This window comes from Bos indicus, chromosome 7, assembly GCF_029378745.1.
Source record: "Bos indicus isolate NIAB-ARS_2022 breed Sahiwal x Tharparkar chromosome 7, NIAB-ARS_B.indTharparkar_mat_pri_1.0, whole genome shotgun sequence".
NCBI classification, from domain to species: Eukaryota; Metazoa; Chordata; class Mammalia; order Artiodactyla; family Bovidae; genus Bos; species Bos indicus.
The window spans coordinates 37,469,804-37,493,521 of NC_091766.1; the positions used below are offsets into that span (position 1 = coordinate 37,469,804).

At 38.7% G+C, this 23,718-nt stretch overlaps 1 protein-coding gene across 2 annotated transcripts in view; it reads right to left on the reverse strand.

Moving 5' to 3' along the window:
- Positions 1 to 23,718, reverse strand: part of COMMD10 (COMM domain containing 10) — a 185,258-nt gene that overhangs the window by 100,664 nt on the left and 60,876 nt on the right. The window contains exon 6 of one of the 2 annotated variants that reach the window (XR_011567613.1): positions 1 to 23,718. This exon is cut by the window's left edge and continues 12,243 nt beyond it; it is cut by the window's right edge and continues 11,596 nt beyond it. The exons of the other annotated variant lie outside the window; for it this stretch is intronic. The gene's annotated coding sequence lies outside the window, so the exon portion shown is untranslated. 2 annotated transcript variants of the gene reach the window in all.

Genomic DNA, 23,718 nt, shown 5'->3' on the forward strand with positions numbered 1-23,718 from the left:
GCTGGATGAAGCAAAAGCTGGAATCAAGATTATAGGGAGAAATATCAGTATCCTCAGATATGCAGATGACACCACCCTTATGGCAGAAAGTGAAGAGGAACAAATGAGCCTGTTGAAGAAGATGGAAGAGTAGAGTGAAAAAACTAGCTTGAAAGTCAACATTCAAACAACTAAGATCAGGGCATCCGGTCCCATCACTTCATGGCAAATAGATGGGGAAACAATGGAAACAGTGACAGGCTTCATTTTCTTGGGCTCCAAAATCACTGCAGCCATGAAATTAAAAGACGCCTCCTCCTTGGAAGAAAAGCTATGACAAACCTAGACAACATATTAAAAAGTAGAGACATCACTTTGCCAACAAAGGTCCATATAGCCAAAGCTATGGTTTTTCCAGTAGTCATGTATGGATGTGAGAGTTGGACCATAAAGAAGGCTGAGTCCCAAAGAACTGAGATTTTTGAACTGTGGTGCTGGAGAAGACTCTTGAGAGTTCAGTGGACAGCAAGGATATCAAACCAGTGAATCCTAAAGGAAATCAACCCTGAGTATTCATTGGAAGGACTGATGTTGAAGCTGAAGCTCCAATTCTTTGGCTGCTGCTGCTGCTGCTGCTAAGTCACTTCAGTCATGTCCGACTCTGTGCGACCCCATAGATGGCAGCCCACCAGGCTCCCCCGTCCCTGGGATTCTCCAAGCAAGAACACTGGAGTGGGTTGCCATTTCCTTCTCCAATTCTTTGGCTACCTGATGCAAAGAAGTGACTCATTGGAAAAGACCCTGATGCTGAGAAAGACTGAGGGCAGGAAGCAAAGGGAACGACAGAGGAAGAGATAGCTGGAGGGCATCACCGATTCAGTGAGTGTGAGTTTGAGCAAACTCTGGGAGATAGTGAACAACTGGGAAACCTGGTGTGCTGCACTCCATGGGGTCGCAAAGAGCTGGATACGACTAAGCAACTAAACAACAACAGAGTTCTCAAGAAGGGCAATTAGGAGAAAGTAATCAGAGGCAAGATGTCTGTTTTAGTTATTTCAAAGTTGGAAAGTTTCTGATGATGGCCCACAATGTGCCTCTGCATGTGTGGAGATCAGTCCCAGAGCTAAGCAGGTCAAGGAACTTTTCCACCAGGAGTGCCCTCTTTGCATAGAAACCTTCTTCTATGATGGTTTGTTGGCTGAGAACTAAACCAAGAAGACAGCCTGGGAAACTCCTCCTTCCTCCTTGCTACCAAGGCTAAGGAGAAAACAGAGTAGCACCTGAAAGAAAGGGAAGTCAAGGAATAGTATGCTTGAGTCTGTTCTTGTTTTTCCAAACTTTTTTGAAAAACACTGATTCTTTTGTGATCTAGAGATCTCTTCCAGAAAATTAGAGATACCAAGGGAACATTTCATGCAAAGATAGGCTCGATAAAGGAGAGAAATGGTACGGACCTAACAGAAGCAGAAGATATTAAGAAGAGGTGGAAAAAAAAAAAAAAGAAGAAGAGGTGGCAAGAATACACAGAAGAACTGTACCAAAAAAAGCTTCATGACCCAGATAATCACAATGGTGTGATCATTCACCTAGAGCCAGACATCCTTGAATGTGAAGTCAAGTGGGCCTTAGAAAGCATCACTATGAACAAAGCTAGTGGGGGTGATGGAATTCCAGTTGAGCTATTTCAAATCCTGAAAGATGATGCTGTGAAAGTGCTGCACTCGATATGCCAGCAAATTTGGAAAACTCAGCAGTGGCCACAGGACTGGAAAAGGTCAGTTTTCATTCCAATCCCAAAGAAGGGCAATGCCAAAGAATGCTCAAACTACTGCACAATTGCACTCATCCCACACACTAGTACAGTAATGCTCAAAATTACCCAAGCCAGGCTTCAGCAATACCTGAACCGTGAACTTCCAGATGTTCAAGCTGGTTTTAGAAAAGGCAGAGGAACCAGAGAACAAATTCTCAACATCCGCTCGATCATTGAAAGAGCAAGAGAGTTCCAGAAAAACATCTATTTCTGCTTTATTGACTATGCCAAAGCCTTTGACTGTGTGGATCACAATAAACTATGGAAAATTCTGAAAGAGATGGGAATACCAGACCACCTGACCTGCCTCTTGTGAAACCTATATGCAGGTCAGGAAGCAACAGTTAGAACTGGACATGGAACTGGACATAGGAAAAGGAGTACATCAAGGCTGTATATTGTCACCCTGCTTATTTAACTTATATGCAGAGTCATGAGAAACATCATCAGAGTATATCGTTCTTCCAGCTGGGCTAGAAGAAGCACAAGCTGGAATCAAGATTGCTGGGAGAAATACCAATAACCTCAGATATGCAGATGACACCACCCTTATGGCAGAAAGTGAAGAGGAACTAAAAAGCCTCTTGATGAAAGTGAAAAAGGAGAGTGAAAAAGTTGGCTTAGAGCTCAACATTCAGAAAACCAAGATCATGGCATCTGGTCCCATCACTTCATGGGAAATAGATGGGGAAACAGTGTAAACAGTGTCAGACTTTATTTTTTTGGGCTCCCAAATCACTGCAGATGGTGATTGCAGCCATGAAATTAAAAGACGCTTACTCCTTGGAAGAAAAGTTACAACCAACCTTGATAGCATATTGAAAAGCAGAGATATTACTTTGCCAACAAAGGTCCGTCTAGTCAAGGCTATGGTTTTTCCAGTGGTCATGTATGGATGTGAGAGTTGGATTGTGAAGAAAGCTGAGTGCCGAAGAATTGATGCTTTTGAACTGTGGTGTTGGAGAAGACTCTTGAGAGTCCCTTGGACTGCAAGGAAATCCAACCAGTCCGTCCTAAAGGAGATCAGTCTTGGGATTTCTTTGGAAGGACTGATGCTAAAGCTGAAACTTGAATACTTTGGCCACCTCATGCGAAGAGTTGATTCATTGGAAAAGACTCTGATGCTGGGAGGGATTGGGGGCACGAGGAGAAGGGGACGACAGAGGATGAGATGGCTGGATGGCATCACCGACTAGATAGACATGAGTTTGAGTGAACTCGGGAGTTGGTGATGGACAGGAAAGCCTGGCGTGCTATGATTCATGGGGTCTCGAAGATTCGGACACAACTGAGCGACTGAACTGAACTGAACTGATTCATTTGTTCAAACAGTATCTTCTACAGAAATACAAAAGGTAAAACAGGAAAATGAAGGTGGAAGTGGAACCAGGGGCCCATTAAACTCCCCTTGCCCATCCTCCATCTTTCCCAGAGACCTTAGAGCACAAATTGACTTTCTGTTCAAAGTGAACAAAAGAGTAAAAATTCCACACCTTCTTAAAACACACTTCCTTGTTGGAGTCATTATGGATCATTAGGTTAAGACAGTATAGAGATCTATGAGCATAAACCTCTAGTAAATCATGAAGAAATATTTTCACACCTCCCTTTCTATACTTACCAATAGGATCTATTTGTCTTTGCAGAAAAATCTGTATGTGCCCAAAGTTTCATTAGGCATTTTATGTATATACTTGCATTTAATTATCTCAAGATTCTGGTAAATAAATATTATTTCCATTTTGCAAAACAAGAAGTTGAGGTCCAATGAGGTCAAGTAACTGGCCCACAGTTACAAAGCTATTAAGTGAAAGGGTCAGGACTCAAAGCATCTGATCCCAAAGCCCCAGAGTCCATTACATCAGACTGCCTCCAAGTTCATAAATGTTACACTGTTCCTCTATTACCATTTATATATAAACTTCCCTGGCTAAAAGCCCATAAAATGTTTTCTCGTTAAAAAACATTAAAAGCAGCTCAATCCTTGAGAATTATCATGTAACTTTTAAAATCTAATAATAGCACAAAACATAGTCATTCTAACAGATCTCTGCTCAATCTATTTTCTTTTGGTAAATAATGATTCTCTTCACTGCTGCTAGAATAAAAGTTGATGCTGCTAAACACTAAAGAGTGTTCTTTATGTACTGTTCTACATCTACATGATTATGAGGTTCTATCCCAGAGGTGAGGGTAAACCAGCAACATTAATCCAGAAAGGCTGGCTGGAGGTGAAATGACAACCAGTAAAATATGGCTATATAAAACTAACAAAATTCATGGAAACAAATTTTGAGAAATAATTACTAAAAAACAAGATCATGAGAAAAAGGAGCCCAAGTTAATTTTAATTATTCTAGAGGAAAGTTGATTTTAATCAAGAGCTTCAAGGGAAAAAAAGTCAGATACATAACTAAGCAAAATAAAGGAAGTATGGATACATAACTAGGAAGTAAACACAAAAGAACTAACATGCTAGGTTTTTCTTTAATGTAGAACTATGGACCAGGTAGGAATAGCTGTCATTTTTTTACACGTGACTAGAGTAATAAATACATCTACTGAACTTTCAAAAATAATTCAAGTAAAATGAGGTCCTGGGCTATCTTATTATCCATATAACTACTTCCAATAGTATTTCTTCTCAAAAGCATCATGAATTTAATCTTTTCATATTTGGAACGTAGGAACAAGACAGTCAACTATATATTATTAGCTGTAAATAGGAGACTGATCAAAATAATTAAAATTTATACAAATTCTAAAAGGAATGTACATTTGGCTTGAAATAAGACCAGTCTCCTCTGTAATGCATGGAAATACAATCTCAAAAATGTTCTACCCCATTTCTGATCAACACTAATACTATTTAGGTATAGCACCAAAAGTGAAAGTGTTAGTCACTCGGTTATGTCCGACTTTGCGACCCTATGGACTGTAGCCCAACAGGCTCCTCTGTATATAAAATTCTCCAGGCGAGAATTACTAGAGTAGGTTGTCATGCTCTCCTCTTGAGGATCTTCCCAACCCAGGAATCGAACCCAGGTCTCCTGCATTGCAGGAGGATTCTTCACCATCTGAGCCACCAGGGAAGCCTAGGTATAGCCCTATTACTGGACAATACTTGACCACACTAAAGGGAAAGAGATCTCCTCACATACCACAAATGAACTGCTTTGTAGATTATCAGCTTTCCAGAAAGTCCAAAACTGAATGAATTAAAATTTATATTTATTCATTCACTTATCATTCAACTATAGATAAAATGTTTACTATGTGTTCTGGCATTGTGGTTCAGTTCAGTTCAATTCAGTCCCTCGGTCATGTCCGACTCTTTGCAATCCCATGAATCGCAGCTTGCCAGCCTCCCTGTCCATCACCAACTCCCGGAGTTCACTCAGACTCATGTCCATCGAGTCAGTGATGCCATCCAGCCATCTCATCCTCTGGTCCCCTTCTCCTCCTGCCCCCAATCCCTCCCAGCATTAGAGTCTTTTCCAATGAGTCAACTCTTCGCATGAGGTGGCCAAAGTACTGGAGTTTCAGCTTCAGCATCAGTCCTTCCAAAGAAATCCCAGGGCTGATCTTCAGAATGGACTGGTTGGATCTCTTTGCAGTCCAAGGGACTCTCAAGAGTCTTCTCCAACACCACAGTTGAAAAGCATCAATTCTTTGGTGCTCAGCCTTCTTCACAGTCCAACTCTCACATCCATACATGACTACTGGAAAAACCATAGCCTTGACTAGACGGACCTTTGTTGGCAAAGTAATGTCTCTGCTTTTGAATATGCTATCTAGGTTGGTCATAACTTTTCTTCCAAGGAGTAAGCGTCTTTTAATTTCATGGCATTGTGGTTAAGTATGATGAATACATACTCTTGTGAACAAAACACCAATGTCTGTTTCTTTTAAATGTAAACAGTGTTCTCTCAGAACAGAGCTTTCTTCTGCAAGAAAGTCACAAGTTTAAATTGAACTTGTGAGTTTAAAGACTACTTGGAAAGTCTTTACCCTTATTAAATTCAAGGACGCCTATAATTCACTTTCATAAGGATATGGATTATTTAAATCCTTCGATGGTCCCTTGGAGATTTGGGAAATATCACATGAAAAATAAAAACAAGACTGATTTTCATTTTAATGAGTAGTCAATGCTAAAGCATTGAGCGAGCTAAACCTAGTTTTTAAAAACTATTTTAGGCATTTACATTTTATTCTCAAGGAGTCTGCTAAGATTTTTAGGTCATAGAAACTGTTTTTTCCTTTCAATTCTGACATTGTCCCTTTAGTATCCTCTATGAATACTAACATTTCATATTTTAACTATCATGTTAGATATTCTGTATCTATGGTAATTATTTTCTATACTCTCTGAAGAGCCAAAGGCCTCTCTTACCAAATCTATGTGATTACATATTATTTTATATTTTCACTTACCTTCTGGACAATCTGCCTTTTTTCCATTTGATTAAGAATTTTAATCTTTCACTTGACTTTTAAACTTTTTAATCTTTGTGGGTACCAATATTGCTTTAAACACCCCCAAAATTAGGGAATTTCTTAATCTTCCTAGCAATAATGAAAGCCCTTTCTGTGTAATCTTACTGTATAATCTGACTTAAATGTAGCAATGATTTTAATTACCTTAACTGACTGCTTCTTTGACCAAAGTTTCAAAACACAGCTGAGCTCTCCCTGACCCTACACACACACACACACACACACACACACACACTTCTCATTTCCATAAACAAGACCATCATTCATCCATTTACATAAACCAGAAAGCCAAGGATTGCCCTTAATTTCTCTCCTCTTTCTGCCTTACCTCTTCCCCAAATTTATAAGCAGGCTAGTCTACTTTCAGTTCCTAGAATAAAGATTTTCATCTTGCCTTAGGGTCTATAAATATTTAACTGTGTCTACTAAAATAATACCCCACTCCTATCAGTAAACCTAGTTCCTTCTCTTTTGAAGTTTCAACTTCAATGTCATCTCTTCAGAGACCACCATAGCTAACAGAGTCTGGTCTCTGACACTCAGTCTTCCTCCCCTTGTTTGTGCCCTTCATAGACACACTTCGACTGGCAACTACATCATTTGCCTGATTCCCTATTTATGTATATATGGCCCCCAGGAGAATGAAAGCTCCATGACAGCAAGAGCTATGTGAGCTATGTCTGTCTTACTCTTTATCTCCAGTTCTAAATATGCCTAGCCCTTATTAGATATTCAGTGAACATTTACTGAATAAATGAACAAAGAATAGAAAGTTTAGATGAAAACATACTGAGATGGTGGCCAGGTTCATAACACAATACCATTGTGGTAAACAAGACCACGCATGCCCAGAAAGTGGAAGATCACTTTCTTAAGTTAAAAAGCCTTCCTTCTCAGTCTTATCTGGATAACTTCAAATGGGTCTGTCAAGATCTGTAACAATGGTCCTCAAAGTATGTTCCTGGATCAGCAGCATCAGGATCACAGTGCTTTTCTAGAATGATAGTTCTCTAAAAATGTTTGTTGAATTCAACTGAACAGACCTCCTATTATTATTTCCTTCTTTCTTTATGTGGATTTTCATGATTAACGGTGCTCTATGCCTTTAAAATTAGTGACTCAGAAGTAATACACACCGTATGTATGTGTGTGTTAGTTGCTCTACATAGGTTTACACTATCCTGACTTCTACTAATTTCTTTCACACTAGTTACAAATTACTAGCTTAGTTCTAATTCTCTTTATTTTGTTGTTTCATACAAGCTCAAAACATGAAAGATACAAAACACAATCTTGGTCTGTAAAAAGGCCATATTTTTAAAGATCTCAATTTATCTAACAAAGAAGTAAAATTGAGAAATAAAATTAATTTGTGATTAAAATAGATGAATGGCAAGAATAATAAGGATGTCTAAACAAACATTTCTCCATTTTCTCCTCAAAATAACAACAAAAAATTCCTTTTTATATGACAAGAATAAAAACACAGTCAGCCAATAGGATATTACAAGATACATAATCCCCCTGCTGCTGTTGCTAAGTCACTTCAGTCATGTCCGACTCTATGCAACCCCATAGACGGCAGCCCACCAGGCTCCCCCGTCCCTGGGATTCTCCAGGCAAGAACACTGGAGTGGGTTGCCATTTCCTTCTCCAATGCATGAAAGTGAAAAGTGAAAGTGGAGTCGCTCAGTCGTGTCCGACTCTTAGCGACCCCATGGACTGCAGCCTACCAGGCTCCTCCGTCCGTGGAATTTTCCAGGCAAGAGTACTGGAGTGGGGTGCCACTGCCTTCTCCAAATCCCCCTAAATGTCCCAAATCAAAAGGACTGACTTTATGAAAATAGTTTTTAAAAACTCACTGTTTTTTAGTCAGGAAAATTTCTCTTTTTTGTTTTATTATTACTATGTTTATTTTTCAAACAAACTGTATGATTAGATGCCACAAAAAGATAAAAAGCTCATGATTTCTGAAACATTTATGAAAGAATTACTAATAGAAAATGTCACAAGTTGTAATCTCATTTAGGTAATATTATTAACAATGTGAGGAACCACTAGAGTCTACTGTGAAAAAGTTAATCCATATATTCTAGAAAATATAGGATAAAAATGGAACTGGAAAAAAATGTCCATTTCTCCTATTTCACTCACCTCTATTCCATTGGAATTTGGTGCTAAAAGTTCATTCTAAGCAATAGAGCCCTGACAATTACAAATTCAGCTATATTATGGCTATTAAGGGCTTCCCTCGTAGCTCAGTCAGTACAGAATCTACCTGCAATGGGGGAGACCAGGGTTCAATTCCTGGGTCAAGAAGATCCCCTGGAGAAGGAAATGGCAACCCACTCCAGTATTCTTGCCTGGAAAATCCTATGGACAGAGAAGCCTGGCAGGCTACAGTCCATGGGGTCACAAGAATCGGACACAACTTAGCGACTAAACCACCACCATTGCTATTAAATTTAAATCATATTCCATACCACTTTTTATAAACCTCATAATAAGTAGCCTTCCACTCAAAAACATTTATTTGTATAATTGAAAAATGTACACAGATAACCTGTCAGTTTCTAAGTACAAATGGTTATTAACCCTGAATTAGAACAAAAAAAAAAAACTTCATTACTGATTGTCCAAAGATTAAAGAAAACTCTCAAATGAAAACCTAAAACCATATTTTAGATTAAATGTTAATACATTTACGGTAAGCCTTCATCAGCACTCAGGATTAATCTTTTTAATATCAAGAAAACAAACAAGTAAGAAAAGCTTCCTTGGTCCTTATTCTTTGATTCAAAATATACTTAATTATACTTCAAAGCTGACTTACCACTACACAACCTACAGAGAAATGTGCTATAACTATACTATGACTCTATTATACTGCTTTATCCAAAATTCACCTTTTAGCTGAATTATTTGTTAGTCTCTTTTTTATTTTTCAGACCCAGTGGCATTCCTTTATTCTTTGAAGATTCTTTATAAGGTAGATTCTACCTTATAAGGTTTATTGACTATACCTGAGTGTCAAGCACTGAACTAAGCTCTTTATTGACTTTATTTAATGATCACAGTAATTCTTACCTAAAAAGGTAGGTACTATTACTATTTCATTTCACATAAGAAAAAAACTGAGTCTATAAAATAAGATTCTTTACTCAATATAAAGGATGGTAAAGGATGAACTTCAACCTAGGTCTATGTGGGACCGAAGTCGATGGTGCTCTTAACTATTTTCCCTCCACATTTTCTGTCTCCTTTTTAGTTGCTTTACTTCTCCCTCGCCCCTTCAATATCTTCTACTGTTTATTTCTATCCGTTTCTTTAGTAAGCTCATATATCTTAACAATTTCAACATGATCATACAGACAAGATTCTAAAAATCTATACTTTGGTCCTTTCAATTTACTGTTATATTTCTAATTCCCAAAGGAATATATTCACCTATATAACCTAATATTATCTTCAAATTCAGCACAGATGATTTCCAAAGTCCTTTACAACTTAATTTCACACACACGAAAAACCCAATTCATCTTAGTCCTCATCCAAGTGATTGTTTCTGTCCATGGAAATACTATTCTTCTATGTTCTTCTTTCCTTCATTCTCTGTATTAAACTAAAATCTATTGCTTTTCCCCCAGGTATGTCTTGTGGATTTGAATTTTCTATTTCATTCCTCCAATCACAACCTCATAACTCAACCTACCCTGCCTTTCTGCCCCCTTCATGCTCACCATCACAGAAGGATCTTCCCCAAATACAATTTGTATTAAGTCATTCTGTTTGAGAAATCTATATAGGCATTCCAGTGTCTACAGCATAAAAACAACATGGTTTTCAAGGATCTCCTTAATCCAACCCCAGGTTACTAACAATTACTACTACGTGCCTTCCACTCTCATTAGGCTGCTCTCTTTATTCTTCCCAAATCTCCTAAGCTCTCTGCCTTAGGGAACACTCCACCACCTACCCATTCCCTTCAGCATCTCACTTTTTCCACATGTCTTGAATGTAGCCCACTCCACATAGGCTCACAGGTGTTTCCAAACAGAAAACACTCAGCTACAGTCAGGAAATGTGGGTTCCAACCCTGGTTCTGCATGACCCAGGAGTGTGACTCTGGGCAGATTTTTGAGGTAACTAGTCCAGACTGCTATTTCTTCATCAGTAAAATGAGAAGCTGAATTAAATTATAAAATCTTTTTTGGTTTAAAAAATTTTTAACTCCAACAATATTCACTGTCTTACTATTTTAATGCTTAATAATATATTAAAGGTGTTATTTAATCTTCCTTACTAGATTATAAACTTCCCAAGGATAAAAATTATGTATTCTATGTTTCTGCAAACTCAACAAGACACAGCATAGTGTTGATAAATAGATCCTTAATAAATACTTGTGACTAATTAACTCTTTTAGGGTAACTAATACCCTTTTAAATAATAAAACCTTAAAATAATTTCATAATTTTCAAAATCATGAAATCAGGGTATGAGGAGGGGTTTATATTTTTCCTTTCCTTTTCTTCTGTTTTCTTCAATTAATTTAAGAAGCAAAAGATAAAACAGGATCTGAGAATTTCTTTTTTAGGAAGCCCATAATAATGTATTTGCTAATGCTTAATTATAACCAGTATTTCAGAAAATAACTCTGTGGAAAGAGAGGCAAACTGCAGCTCACCTTTTTTAGGAATTTCTATAGCAAAACACTGTTCTTTATATATTGGTTCCTTTCAATTATTTTGTTTCTGGGATTATAAAATTACACATATAAACATGGAGACAAGATTACATTTTAAAACTTCATTACTTTGTATCCCTTTAACATAGAATATCTGAAATCCGTATGTCTCTGGTCTAGGTGCCTTATAGAATACCATGCAACTGAAGCATTAAGACACAATATTACGTTTTTGAACTCTTAGGAAAGGGAGATATTTCCCTGAATACATTCTGGTGACTGCTTTCATCAATTAACTGTACCTGACCCTCCCTGAGAAAAAGTCAGGGCATCAAACTTTGTGTTAAAATCCTATTATCAAACCAGTTCTCCTTAAGGTTACTAGAAAAAGCAGAACCAACTACAAAAAGCCTTATCTAGGCTAGAAAGCACACTGCCCTAGTGGCTCAGGTGGTAAAGAATTTGCCTGCAATGCTGGAGATCCAGGTTTGATCCTTGGGTTGTGAAAATCGCTAGAGAAGGGAATGGCCATCCACTCCAGTATTTTTGCCTAGAGAATTCCACAGACTGGCATGCTGCAGTCCCTGGGAGTCAGACACTACTGAGACACTTGCAGCACTTTCAGCAGGCTAGAAAACAAATTTTGCCATAGAGGCTATATTTCCTGGTACCATAATTTCAAGTGCTTCTTAGGAATTAGAATGGTACAATATTTTCAGAGACAGGAACTCAAAAAAAAGGCACCATTATCCATATTATGTTGTTCAGTCGTTCATTCACATCTCAAAAAAAAGGCAGGAACTCAAAAAAAAGGCACCATTATCCATATTATGTTGTTCAGTCATTCATTCACATCACATTCACATGTTTGCAACTGCATGGACTGCAGTATGCCAGGATTCCTTGTCCTTCCCCGTCTCCTAGAGCTTGCTCAAACTCATGTCTGTCGAGTCAGTGATGCCATCCAACTATCTTATCCTCTGTCGTCCCCTTCTCCTCCTGCCCTCAATCTTTCCCAGCATCAGGGTCTTTTCCAATGATTCAGTTCTTCCCATCAGGTGGCCAAAGTATTGCAGCTTCAGCTTCAGCATCAGTCCTTCTAGTGAATATTCAGGATTGATTTCCTTTAGAATTGACTGGTTTGATCTCCCTGCTGTCCAAGGGATTCTCAAGTGTCTTCTCCAGCACCACAATTTGAAAGCATCAATTCTTCAGCACTCAGCCTTCTTTGTGGTCCAACTCTCACAACCGTACATATACTGGAAAAACCACAGCTTTGACTACACGGACTTTGTCGGTAAAGTGACATCTCTGCTTTTTAATATGCTGTCTACATTTGTCTTAGCTTTACTTCCAAGGAGCAAACTTTACATGCTAATTTCAAAAATCATAAATTTATATGCCAATTTAGGAAATCATTTAGGCCGCAAAGAGTCAGACATGACTGAGCAACTGAACTGAAATAGGAAATCATAAATATGCACTCATATGTGAATAAATGTGCATATGCAAACATATAAACAAACATTTGGGGATATCTTCAGGATATCTGTGCTGTAGCACAGAGTTCACTGTATATTATAAAACTTTACTGTATTTTATTTTACTGTATTTATATAACTTCATATATATATATAACTTTACTGTATTTAATTTAATATGTGGTACTTTTACAATAATTTTATAAGTAATTCAAACATTTGATATAACCACCTACTTTAGAAAAATATTTAAATACGTTTTATTTTCAATATTACTAAGTAATGACAGAATCTTAGATGTGGAAGAGAACCTAGAGTCACAGATCTAAGAAAGCATCACATAATAAGACCTAAGACTCTTGAGAGTCCCTTGGACTGCAAGGAGATCCAACCAGTCCATTCTGAAGGAGATCAGCCCTGGGATTTCTTTGGAGGGAATGAAGCTGAAGCTGAAACTCCAGTACTTTGGCCACCTCATGCGAAGAGTTGACTCACTGGAAAAAACTCTGGTGCTGGGAGGGATTTGGGGCAAGAGGAGAAGGGGACGACAGAGGATGAGATGGCTGGATGGCATCACTGACTCGATGGACGTGAGTCTGGGTGAACTCTGGGAGTTGGTGATGGAGAGGGAGGCCTGGCGTGCTGCGATTCATGGGGTCGCAAAGAGTCAGACACGACTGAGCAACTGAACTGAACTGAACTGACTTGATTTTTAGTACTGCAAAGAGTAAAGGAAGATAATCCAAAAAGAGGTGGTTTCTAATTTCAACTCCACCATTTCACTTAAGCAGTTGTCTCCTTTTCACCTCATTTTCCTCACTTCTAACTTGCTCTCCCTATCGCATAGTAATAATATACATTTAAATATTAGAGAAATGGAAGAACTAGAGAATTAAGTGGACTTCCCTCATAGCTCAGTTGGTAAAGAATCCACCTGCAGTGCAGGAGACCCCAGTTTGATTCCTGGGTCGGGAAGATCCCCTGGAGAAGGGATAGGCTACCCACTCCAGTACTCTTGGGCTTCCCTTGTGGCTCAGCTGATAAAGAATCTGCCTGCAATGCAGGAAACCTGGGTTCAATCCCTGGGTTGGGAAGATCCCCTGGAGAAGGGAAAGGCTACCCAATCCAGTATTCTGGCCTGAAGAATTCCATGGACTGTATAATCTATTCCATGGTAGACTTGACTGAGTGACTTTCACTTTCACAGAAATTAAGGTATTATTTCTTTACAGGTATAAACAAATGGAACTCAAATACTTCTCAATTATAGGGTGTATTCTTCTGAATTTTAAGTTATGAAAATGAAAGTGAAGTTTGCTCAGTTGTATCCAACTCTTTGCGACCCCATGGACCATACAGTCCATAGAATTCTCCAGGCCAGAATACTGGAGTGGGTAGCCTTTCCCTTCTCCAGGGGATCTTCTGAAGCCAGGGATCGAACCCAGGTCTCCCACACTGCAGGTGGATTCTTTACCAGCTGAGCCACCAGGGAAGCCCATTTCAATTTTAAGTTATGGCAAGTGAGTATTTAAAGCTAAGTGTGCAGAGATAGAGTTTATTTATTCAAAGTAAAGCTTTTCTCCAAAGGGGAACTCAGCTCTGTTTCCTAAGGAATCACCCTAAAACTGTAGGACTGAAGAAAAAGCACTTAAATATTTTCTACCTAGGACAGATACCATGAAGTAGTCAGTCTGAGCAAATATGTTAAATTTGAGGGAAGTCCTATGCTTCTGTAGAACCAAAAAGCTAAAAAGGCCTTATAATTCAAGGTAGTAAGTTTAGAGAAAGGAAAAAAAGGCAGCATCAACATTCCTGCAAAATATAACTAGCATCAATATAGAATTTTTCCTCATATAATATCTCTCCCTCTCCCTACCTCGCTCACTCTTGCTATCACTGAGGTAGTTAAATAATATGCTTCCTACTCCTGTCATAATCAAAAGCTTTTCTCTGCTTTTCTCCCCACTTCTATCCAGCCTGAGATATTAACTTAAATCAGATTTCTCTCTATAAAAGTGCCAGTTAGTAAGCCAATATGGGATATTGCCTTAACATTTTACAGACTTCTCAATGCAATATATAAAGTGGCTGGGCTAAGAGATGCTTTTTCCCAGTCTTGGATTATTCTTCTATAAGCTCTAGACATATCATTACTATTTTGAGCACTAATCACCAGCAGCTAAATTTAGATAAAATTCACAAAACAAAGCACAGCATTTTGGTTTATTTGCATGAGATGGTATAAACAAAATTAAAGGGGACTTTCCCCAGATGAACTGGCCATAGAGAATTACAATTATTTCTGGGGAAATAGGCATATTTGATCACTTATAGAGTTCTACTCTTGGAATTAGGAGGCCTGGTTCAAGTCCTTAAGTCTACAAATAATAAGAAAATAACACTGCCCATCTTTACAAAAAAAACCTCATCTTTGCATCTTACTTTACAGTTTTTAACATATTTTCCTCTTAAAGAATCATGACCAGTAAAAACAGACTCAAGTTCATAGAGCTACAGGTTCTAGAGTCAAACCTGAAGCAGAAATATTTTAATGTGCTGGCTTTTCCAGCCATATAGTGTGTAAGTGTGACACAAGTGATGCAGAATAGCTTCCAAAGAGCAAAAAAGTGATATGCATAGCAAGTGTGCCGCCAGAGTTTGCCACTCTTAGCAGTGGAAGTCCCCAAACCTAATAGGATTAAAAACAAACAAAAAAAAGCTATAAGGGCGGGTCATCTCTCTGGGACGGACACATGGTAACCAAGCGTTACAGACTAAATGTTTATGCCCCCAAATTCACATACTGAAGCCCTACCCCAGTGTGGCTGTAGCTGGATGAGACCCCTACAGAAGTAATTAAAGTTAAATGGAGCCATAAAGGTGGGGCCGTAATCTGAAAGAATGAGCGTCCTTTTAAGAGGCACCAGAGAGCTACCCTGCTCTCTCTGAGCACATACACTGAGAAAAGTCCATGCAGGACCTAGGGAGAAAGCAGATGTATACAAGCCAGGAAGAGCCCTCTTGATGCTGTTCAGTCACTAAGTCATGTTTGACTCTTTGCGACCCCACAAACTGCAGCACGCCAGGCTTCCCTGTCCTTCACCATCTCCCAGGGCTTGCTCAAACTCATGTCCATCGAGTCAATGATGTCATCCAACCATCTCATCTTCTATTGCCACTTTCTCCTCCTGCCTTCAATCTTTCCCAGCATCAGGGACTTTTCCAATGAGTCAGCTCTTCCCATCAGGTGGCCAAAGTATTGGAGCTTCAGCTTCAGCATCAGTCTGACTGATTTCCTTTAGGATTGATTGGTTTGATCTCCTCGCCGACTCTTACCAGAAACTAAATTTACTGGCACCTTCATCTCAAACTTTCCAGTCTCCAGAACTACTAGAAATAAATATCTGTTGCTTCAGCCACCTACTCTGGGCTATTTGTAATGGCAGCTTTAGCAAACTAATATATATGTACATAACACCTAAAAGAATAGCTAATTAGTAATAAGAGGCACTTCATGGCAAATAGTGGAGAAGGCAATGGCACCCCACTCCAGTACTGTTGCCTGGGAAATCCCATGGATGGAGGAGCCTGGTGGGCTGCAGTCCATGGGGTCGCACAGAGTTGGACACGACTGAGCAACTTCACTTTTACTTTTCACTTTCATGCACTGGAGAAGGAAATGGCAATCCACTCCAGTATTTTTGGCTGGAGAATCCCAGGGATGGGGGAGCCTGGTGGGTTGCTGTCTATGGGGTCGCACAGAGTCGGACACGACTGACACGACTTAGCAGCAGCAGTAGCAACAGCATGGCAAATAGATGCGGGAAACAGTGGAAACAGTGACAAACTTTATTTTCTTGGGCTCCAAAATTAAAAGATATTTACTCCTTGGAAGAAAAGTTATGACAAACCTAGACAGCATATTAAAAAGCAGAGACGTTACTTTGCCAACAAAGGTTCGTCTAGTCAAAGCTATGGTTTTTCCAGCGGTCATGTATAAATGTGACAGTTCGACTATAAAGAAAGCTGAGTGCTGAAGAATTGATGCTTTTGAACTGTGGTGTTGGAGAAGACTCTTGAGAGTCCCTTGGACTGCAAGGAGATCCAACCAGTCCATCCTAAAGGAAATCAATCCTGAATATTCACTGCAAGGACTGATGCTGAAGCTGAAGCTCCAATACTTTGGCCACCTGATGCAAAGAACTGACTCATTTGAAAAGACCCTGATGCTGGGAAAGATTGAAGGTGGGAGGAGAAGGGGACGACAGAGGATGAGGTGGCTGGATGGCATCACCGACTTGATGGACATGAGTTTGAGTAAACTCCGGGAGTTGGTGATGGACAGGGAAGCCTGGCGTGCTGCAGTCCATGGGGTCGCAAAGAGTTGGACATGACTGAGCGACTGAACTGAACTGAACATTTACCAAAACTATGATATGGTCAACTGTATTCCTAGTGAAGACTGTCCTTAGAGCCAAGAAACAAAACCTGGGGAGCTTGATGAACAGGGTATTTTAATGGCCTGAAATATCCTTCTCACCACAGGCAACTCCTTCAACAATGGAAGAAGATTATTCAGACTTTCCTGAGTTAAATTTCCTCTCCTCATGCACTGACAATTATAGTTCTTGTCTCAGAAATCTCTCTGAGCTTCAGCAGTACAAAGTCACTTCATCAGCTTCAAAGGAGCACATACTTCTTTAAATATGTTGATAAACTGAAGAAGTTAGAAGCTACAGACTAAGATAAATATTGACTTTATCAGTGACTTTCCATTTTTTAGCCATGATTCATTTTGTGTACACAGAAGATAACTCTCAGAGGATAAAGTATTTTCTTCATTTCCAAGTTTGTAGGGGGTGCTTCAGTCTAGCCTCCAAGAACTTTAAAGATTCCAGCGTTCAGACTGCAACTTTTGTTCATTCTAGTTTACCAAGAGTATATTATAGCTTATTAAGTGGCTGTATAATATGTAAAATGTATTTGATCTGTACAACATAACCCCTTCTAAGAATGTATATACTTTTCCCCCACAAAATTATAAAACTGAGTTTCTTAGTAAGCGGTAAAGCCCAGAAAAACACTCTTTTTTTCCTTTTTTTTTTTTTTTTACTACTTCATATATTATCAGTAAATAAATGAAGCATCCCAAAATTTCCTTGAAATAAAGATATCTGTGGTCATTTGTAAACAATGACAGTTAGCTTTTATAATCAAAGTTTTAAAAGCTAGACAGGTACTAGTTAACTTACTGTTTTCATTTCATTAGCAGTCATGACATAAATATTTTATAACCTGGGTATGCTCATTAGGACTTTTTCTAAATTAATGAAATTTCATCACAGATCTACCCAAAACTTTGTACAAACCATTATCTATTACCCACACTTACCTGGAGGTAAAGGGAAACTTAATCAGTAATTTAAAATATAGACTAACCCACAGTTTGTTTCTATTAGTGAGGGAAAATAGAGTAATCTCAATCAGCCCTTGTGTAGCTATAAATCCATTACTTCAGTGGGAGGAGTCATTGACTAACATACAAGACATAACCAAAAACTTAAACATAAATTTCATTCAAACAGAAACTGGGTGAGTTTTTTTCTTTGCACATCATTTAGTTTCTGAATTAAAATAAATACATCATTTAATCTATCTTAGAAAACACAGAAAGTATTCTATACCAAAAAAAATGGTTTTAAAAGTAAAATAGCACTATTTGGTGAAAGTACTCTCTAGTTCAAGAATGTAAGGTCACAAAATAAACCCAACCATAAACTACAAATTATTCACAAAATAATTAAGACCTTCTCCTCACATCGGTTCAAGGGTTTTTTGTTTAGAGTGTGTATGTTTATTTATTAGAAGATGCTTTCAAGAAGAAAAAAACAACATTTAAAAAATAAAACTTAGGAAGATACTTTAAAAACATCTAAGCAGACCACTAGATAAGATGTTCTAACAGATATGTTCTATCTTTTGACATTAAAAGCATTTGTATATATCTTAATTGCTGTATTATTTCAAAATTTCTCACTGAAGTAAATAATTATTTCCCTTTAACTGATTCTTAAAGTAAAAAGATTCCTCTTTTCTTATCTGAACCTCTGAAGAAGTAGTAAGGAGTCCCAACGGTGGCAGAGATTTCTAGGAATTAAGGGAGGAATATAAATTGGCCAGAGTAGAACATGACTGAGTGACTAAGCAGGAAACACAGGTTTGATCTCTGGGTAGGGAAGAGCCCCTGGAGTAGGAACTGGCAATCCACTCCAGTATTCCTGCCTGGAAAATCCCATGGACAGAGGAGCCTGGCAGGCTACAGTCCATGGGGTCTTAAAGAGTTGGATACAATTTAGCAATTCAGCAACAACATGAACAGGCCAAATTACCATCAGTTGCCTGGCCCCCTCACTCCAACAACATTTGCTCAATTTTTGTCACACACACACACACACACACACACACACATATACACAGAAAAGGGGCGCGAGGCGGGGGAAGATGAATGACTGTTGGGGACAAGGTGCTGCATCTAAAATAGATGCTCCAAATTAGATCCTACTCGTTGTCCTCCTGCGATAATTAAACACTGATCAGGACACGCACTAGTATCTCTTCCAAAAGACGTATGCTTCTTAAATCTCAGGCAGATTTGATGAGAGCGTACAAACTGTCCTTTCAGATATCAAGGTGCACATTTTTGCTGCTCATTATACTGCTGTGATATCCATACTTTAAAGTCTTTAACCAAAATTAGTTCTAAATTAACCAACTTCAATTGTGGAGAATGATGAATATACATAATCCATCCAGCTGGGCTTGGGCATGGTTACTCTCCACCTCCAACAAATACATTCTTTCTTAGAGCAAAGAAATTTACCAAACAAGCTACTAGGTTAGATCACAGCCTATGCTGCTGCTGCTGCTGCTGCTAAGTCGCTTCAGTCGTGTCTAAATCTGTGCGACCCCATAGACGGCAGCCCACAAGGCTCCGCCATCCCTGGGATTCTCCAGGCAAGAACACTGGGGTGGGTTGCCATATAGAGACAATGGCTACCAATGCTCAACTGAATTGTAAACATACACACTATATATATGTATTGCCATTGCTAAATCGCTTCAGTCGTGTCCAACTCTGTGCGACCCCATAGACGGCAGCCCACCAGGCTCCACCATCCCTGGGATTCTCCAGGCAAGAACACTGGGGTGGGTTGCCATATAGAGACAATGGCTACCAATGCTCAACTGAATTGTAAACATACACACTATATGTATGTATTGCCATTGCTAAGTCGCTTCAGTCGTGTCCGACTCTGTGCGACCCCATAGACGGCAGCCCACCAGGCTTCCCCATCCCTGGGACTCTCTAGGCAAGAACACTGGAGTGCGTTGCCATTTCCTTCTCCAATGCATGAAAGTGAAAAGTGAAAGTGAAGTCGCTCAGTCATGTTCGACCCTCAGCGACCCCATGGACTGCAGCCTTCCAGGCTCCTCCATCCATGGGATTTTCCAGGCAAGAGTACTAGAGTGGGGTGCCATTGCCTTCTCCGATATGTATGTAAGATACATATATATCTTACATACAAGATACAGTTGACACTGTATATACATATTTATATCTATATGTATGTCACTAAATGAGAGCTACTTTGCATATGTTTGGTCCAGGTAAATTATTTTACACAGAAATTTCCGGGTGTTTAAAGCAATTTGAAAAGGTTCTCTAAAATAATCAAGAAACACAATTGCTCATAAACCTGAAAAAGGGTATCTAGGTCATCTATTTCAACTGTCTACGCCAAGGAACATTTCCTTTGACTGATTTTATCCAACTGCCATGGCATCAACTGTTGTCACTGCAACTCAGTGCAAACAGGGACTTCAGCGGTTAGATATACTCTGCTTCAGAATTATAAGGTCATTAATGTGACCCTGGGGAAATCATACTTTTTTTTTTTATCGGACTCTGAGTTTATAAAATAAGGATTAAAATGTTCCATAGAAGACAAAGAGAAAATAAAATAGTTAAAATGCACTGGGTCCTCATAAAGTTGTCCTTGTCATAATAATAGCAACAAAAATTAAAGACAATGATATCAGTTATCTTAGCATTTGGTTCTGATTATCACTTTCTAACCATGACTAACTATGCTAGTCACTTAACCATCTTTCAGCTTTCTCTCATCTATTAATCTTAATAAAGTATTAACATTCATAGTACATACATAGTTAGAAACATCAATGGTAATAACGTGTGAAACCACTTTAAAACAAAAAACAAAAAGGTTCGATGCATGATACAGGATGCTCGGGGCTGGTGCACTGGCATGACCCATGACCCAGAGGGATGGAATGGGGAAGGAGGGGGGAGGGGGGTTCAGGATGGAGAACACGTGTGCACCCATGGCCGATTCATGTTGATGTATGGCAAAACCAATACAATATTGTAAAGTAATTAGCCTCCAATTAAAATAAATAAATGTATATTAAAAAAAGAAAAAGAATCACAGATATAGGAAACAAACTTCTGGTTACCAAAGGGGAGAGGGAAGGGGAGGGACAAATTAGAAGTATGGGATTAACAGATACAAACTACTATATATAAAATAGATGAACAACAAAGATATACAGCATAGCATGGGGAATTGATTATACCCAATATCTTATAATAACCTGTAATGGAATATAATCCGCAAAAATACTGAATCACAGTGCAAAAAAATAAATAAATAAAACAAAAAAGAACACATATGTGAATTATTGTAAGTTATTGTTATAAGTATAATAATGAGATTGGAAATTTTTGTAATACTTTCCTAAAATGTGTAATATAAATGGGGCTTCCCAGGTGGCACTGGTGATAAAGAATACACCTGCCAATGCAGGAGATGTGAGAGGTGGGTTTGATCCCTGCGTCGGGCAGATCCCCTGGAGTAGGAAATGCCACCCCACTTCAGTATTCTTGCCTGGAAAGCTCCTTGGGCAGAGGAGCCCGGCAGGCTACAGTCCATGGGGTCACAAAGAGTTGGACGCGACTGAGAGACTGAGCACAGCAATATAAACGATGGGTTCTTCACCACAGTGTTTTGACCACCTCCTGATTCACTTCACTATAACAATAAAATTTTAAATCTTCCAACTTTTCTCAAAATTGGATTTTTCTTTATCACTCAAACATGTATTAACTCCACTATTCAACATTTTAAAATCAATACATATGTATTAAACTCCAAATATGTACAAGGTACCATCTCATACCCATTTACTAAGAGGCTCATCAAACTGTGGAATGCCAAGGCTTTTTCCTTTCTTCATTTTTTTCCTCTTGGATTTACATTCAATTTAAGTGGTAACTTTACTTGAGATTCCCTCTACCCCCAACCATTTAAGAAAGAAGAAACTAAAAAAAAAAAAAAAGAAGAAAGAAGAAACTAAATTTATTCAGCTCCTATTATTCACTTGGCACTACATTTACATTTATATTATCTCAGACAATCCTCACAACAACCATAGGAGACAGGTATTCACACCCCATTTTAGAAATAAAAAAAGATAACAACCATAGCAGAGAAAAAATTTAAACCAGGTTTGCTGAATGCAAAGCCTACGATCTTTCTACTAAGTTAGCACTTTCCGGATTTTCAGATTTCATAAACCAGAACAACACACACACACACACACCACCGGTGGTCCTCATGTGCTAGCAACATTTTACTTTCTAAGAATTTATATGTATTTTAAGTCCTACTATCTACCATCAGCATTACTGTATAAAAGAGAAGGATATTAACATTTAACAAAAAGGAAAAGAAAGACAATCTCAAAATAAGATGCAAGCCTTCTGAAGAAAGAACAGTTGACAATCTTACAGATATTTTCACCACACAATGGACCCTCCGACTGGCAAGTGAGAACAAATGCACTAAAGCAAGCTGCTTCCCACGGGAGTGAAGCAGAACCTAAAACAGTGCCCTACTCACTTTCCCGAACTTCAGCACAAAGTGAAAAGAACGCACGTTTCCTAAGGTTCTTATGCTCCAAGACCCTGAGGACAAAGACAATTTCAGAGGCTTAAAAGTAAGTTAAAGAAGCTTCTGATATCAAGAGATCAACATCTGCAGTATTACTATGTATTTTCACAGAGAGCAGTCCTTCTTACAGGTTTTTTCCTTCAAACAAAATCTTTATATCTGAAGCAATTGAAAGAGTGCTTAAAGAATACAGATCTATTACCTCACATTTACTAAGAGACTCATCCATCTTCAGGTGCTTTCCTGTCTTTCCAGCCTTATCTACCACACTTAATTAAAGAGTGCAAGGACCTTGTCTTTCTCATGTTTTGAGGCAGGATCTGATATTTGGATGCTAAGTTACCATTTGAGGGTCAGTATATAATGAATTGACTAGCTCAATGCCAGAAAAAGTATGAAATATAAATAAGTGAATTTAAACTAAATTTTCATAATAAATTTACATTTTTAAAAAATTCATAGTTTGTCCTTCAACAGTGACCAACAGGAAAAATCAAAATAAATCTGAGACACATATAACCTAAGTACTATAATCTCTTCCATACTCTCTTTTTTTTTTTAGTTTTTTTTTTTTTTTAATTGGAGGCTAATTACTTTACAATATTGTGGTGGGTTTTGCCATACATTCACATGAATCAGCCATGAGTGTACATGTGTTCCCCATTCTGGCCCTCCCACCCACCTCCTTCCCCATCCCATCCCTCAGGGTCATCCCAGTGCACCAGCCCTGAACACCCTGCCCCCATCTCTTCCATACTCTATTTCTAATTCATGTACTCACTGGGCAGAGGATAGGATCAAGAGTCTAAGGTGGGAAGCAGACAGACAGAGGAAGATAACTTGCTCTTTGCTGTCCAATGGCACTTGGAACTGACTTACATAATTCATTACCATTTAAGAGCAAAGTTGGACCATAAAGAAAGCTGAGCGCCAAAGAATTGATGCTTTTGAACTGTGGTGTTGGAGAAGACTCTTGAGAGTCCCTTGCAAAACAAGGAGATCAAACCAGCCAATTCTAAAGGAAATCAGTCCTGAGTATTCAGTGGAAGGACTGATGCTGAAGTTGAAGCTCCAATATGTTGGCTACCTGATATGAAGAACTGACTCATTGGAAAAGACCCTGATGCTGGGAAAGGTTGAAGACAGGAGGAGAAGGGGATGACAGAGGATGAGATGGTTGGATGACGTCACCAACTGGAAGGACATGAATTTGAGTAAGCTCCAAGA